The sequence below is a fragment of the Pinus tabuliformis genome, chromosome 6 (assembly GCF_031772625.1).
Source record: "Pinus tabuliformis cultivar Carrire ecotype Pingquan chromosome 6, CPIR1, whole genome shotgun sequence".
Taxonomy (NCBI): domain Eukaryota; kingdom Viridiplantae; phylum Streptophyta; class Pinopsida; order Pinales; family Pinaceae; genus Pinus; species Pinus tabuliformis.
In genome coordinates this window covers 602,812,164-602,815,901 of record NC_142292.1, presented here as the reverse complement: position 1 = coordinate 602,815,901, position 3,738 = coordinate 602,812,164, and the positions used below count along the sequence as shown (strand labels likewise).

General features: G+C 34.7%; 1 long non-coding RNA gene across 1 annotated transcript; it reads left to right on the top strand.

Moving 5' to 3' along the window:
- The first annotated feature begins 2,767 nt into the window (after positions 1-2,767).
- LOC149259999 (uncharacterized) lies at positions 2,768-3,357 on the top strand. The gene is made up of 3 exons (XR_016247880.1): positions 2,768-2,904; positions 3,004-3,073; positions 3,219-3,357. It is a non-coding gene; the product is annotated as an uncharacterized LOC149259999 (long non-coding RNA).
- Positions 3,358-3,738: the final 381 nt, after the last annotated feature.

Sequence of the window (3,738 nt, the reverse complement as noted above, 5' to 3'; positions counted from 1 at the left end):
TTTCACATCCTGAAGATGAACCACTGTTGCTGGTTCGAAACGTCGATCAAAAAAGAATTTGAATGCGATGGATCCGGAAGTAAATCTACATAAACATGAGACTCGCAGAAACCTCAAAGACAAAATACTCACCCAATACGGAAGGGAGATATTGATAGAAGTTCGCAGATTTGAACGACACAGATTGCTCTTAACGAAAAAGAAGACTGACCTTACATTCTTGAAGAGATGCAGAGATTCTTCAGTTGTTTCTGTCGGCTAAGCATCTCACACATCTCTATATATTTGAGAAATAAGACCAGTCTTTCAACAATTCTTTCACATCCTGAAGATGAGCCACTGTTGCTGGTTCGAAATGTCGATCAAAAAAGAATTTGAATGCGATGGATCCGGAAGTAAATCTACATAAAAATGAGACTCGCAGAAACCTCAAAGACAAAATACTCACCCAATATGGAAGGGAGATATTGATAGAAGTTCGCAGATTTGAACGACATAGACTGCTCTTAACGAAAAAGAAGACTGACCTTACATGCTTGAAGAGATGCAGAGATTCTCCAGTTGTTATAATCTAAAGAATCTATCAGCTAAGCATCTCACACATCTCTATATATTTGAGAAATAAGACCAGTCTTTCAACAATTCTTTCACATCCTGAAGATGAGCCATTGTTGCTGGTTCATCTCACACATCTCTATATATTTGAGAAATAAGACCAGTCTTTCAACAATTCTTTCACATCCTGAAGATGAGCCACTGTTGCTGGTTCATCTCACACATCTCTATATATTTGAGAAATAAGACCAGTCTTTCAACAATTCTTTCACATCCTGAAGATGAGCCACTGTTGCTGGTTCATCTCACACATCTCTATATATTTGAGAAATAAGACTAGTATTTCAACAATTCTTTCACATCCTGAAGATGAGCCACTGTTGTTGGTTCGAAACGTCGATCAAAAAAGAATTTGAATGCGATGGATCCGGAAGTAAATCTACATAAAAATGAGACTCGCAGAAACCTCAAAGACAAAAAATATATTTTAATCTTTCAATTTTATTTTTGTTTATTACTTTTAAATGTGTGTGTGTCTTTTTTATTTATACCATAAATTATACGAGCATAAACCTATCTTCCTAATTTACCAAATTTAGAGAGGAATCAAATAGAAATATATATATATATATATATATATATATATATATATATATATATAGATAGATAGATAGATAGATAGATAGATAGATATAGATATATATAGATAGATATATATATTATGATGATGATGTAGTATATCAATTCTATATTAAAAAATTAAATGAATTATAAATCTTTCTAAAAGAAAACTTACTAATAGAATAAAAATCATATATATATATATATATATATATGTTTTGTTTGAAAGTAAAAAATAATAAGTGTTTAAGATATACAAAAAAATCAAGATTATATTTAGAAATATGAGTGCATAATATGAGTGCGTATTTTATTTGACTTCAAAGTATTCAATATTGTAAATTATAATCTATTATAAGAAAATAAAAAAACTAATCAAGAATATTTTAAATGTAAAACGACGTTAAGTTTAGATAATTTAAACTAGCCTAGATTCATCCTCAACTTGGATTTATCAAGGACTGATACGATCAAATCTTTGAAGGTGCGAACGTTCTTTTAGTGCAAATCTCTCGAGTGGAAAAGTTGAGGAAATGTTTGACCTCGACATCCTCTCAGTCCTTAATAGAGTCGAGTTTAAGATGGATATAGGTTGGTAAAAAAAAAAATAAAAAATCCTAAAGGTTAAAACCTACTAGGTTAACTAATAATAATAATAATAATATTTCTATGTTGCCTACACTAACTAAATGTTGTGTATGAATGTCAAACTTAACAACGCTTAATTAGGCTTTGGAGGATACTAAGAATAATGTTGTTAATCTACGTAAAACATAATTTTTTTTAATAACATTTTCATTTAGATTTGTTTATATTTATCTTTATAATTTTGATATATCAATTTTTTTATTTATATCATACACACTTAAAATATATAAGTTTATATATTTATAAACTTATAAATATATTTTCTCACATGATGAAAGAAAATATATATATTTTAATCTTTCAATTTTATTGTTATTTATTATTTTTAAATGTGTGTGGGATTTTTTATTTATACTATACACATTTAAATTACATGAACATAGATCTATCTTCTAAATTTACCAAGCTTATGTGAAATATTTGATTCCTCTAGACTCTTAATAAATTAGAAATTAAAGTAGCTCTATTGTCACGTACCTCACCCTCATATTAAAATGTATAGATAAAAAAAAAATTTATCATGAGACTACAACTTCAGTAGCTTTATAATTCTCGGATTAACTTACCTTTACATTGGATATGTTTATTAATTATAATATCTAAACCTTATGTGTGTCGCCCCTCTACCCATGTGAACTATACCATACATAACTCCAGCGCTGTGGCTTTGGGCGTATCGAGGCAACTCTGTTTGTTAACTTCGCTGGCGCCACCTACAGCGGACATTTGGCCATGGCATTAAATTCCGCCGGCCCGTTCACGTGAATGGGCACGGCTCAAGGTGGGAAGTTCCCGCTTCCTATTTGGTGCTACCGCCTTAATCAACGGTGTGGATGCTCTGGTAAAATCGGAGGGTGGAGGCACTCCCACGACTCCACTTCTGGTATTGACTATATAATTCCGCTTATCCCAAATCTTCGAGGGTTTTCCGGCATAATTCAGCGTTCCCGCGGCTCTCAGCTCCACTCCGCCACAGTAGGTGAGACTGTTCCGCGCCGGGAAATGTCTGCCATCTCCGCCCGCGCGCGTCCTCACCGCCGAGCTTCTGTTCTGAGCTTATAATCTCCAAACTGGCTTCTGGTAAGTGTTGCAGTCGGTTTATCATTTCCTTGTTTCCTTGGTTTATCCTTTAAGGAGTCGGACTAATGATTTCCTCTATCTCTTTATTGCTTGATGCAGACATTCGCTTCTGGGGTTAATACGACAGGGTGGTCTTCCTCTAGGCGATAGATTGCCGAGGTTACCACAGGTACAACCTCTTCGGCTCTTTGATGTATTGTGTGTGGTAATTTCTGGGTGAATGTTCCGCTCATCTGTCCTACCATCCGTCGGCAGAGGGTTACCCCCTGCGCCTAAACGAAGCCCCAACCTTATCTTTTCATGGTTGGACGCAGATGGCGACGGAAGATTCAACTTTGTCCGGTCCAGTTCGTCTTGGATTTGTGTTATGGTTTCTGGGGTAATCCCCTTCGCTTCCAGCGGTTCTGGGTTGGAAGCTTCCAGTTTATGAGGCTATAGTCCGCCTTTGGTTTATTGTAGCAACTATGTATTGGATATATTCTTTGGTTTAACTTTACTCATGACTCTTCTGAAGACATATGCTGGATATCTGGCTCATTTGGTGTTGGTTTGGACCTATATAGCCTTGCGGCTGTTTAAATTAATTCAAACTCTTGTTTATATTCTCCTGTCATTTACAAGTATCCATTTTATTTTAAAGATTTGAATGAATAGTGAAGTTCGAGCACTACCCAGATTTTGTATTGTAGTTCTCTGTTCTGAAAATGTGCTTACTGTCTTCCGGCGTTAGGTAAGCTTTGTCTACAATCAGAATCGTTTTCTAGCAAGTCTTGGTGAGGTATTTATGAATATTGCGCCTGCATCTCATTACAATAGATGTTTGGTCGTTTCGAC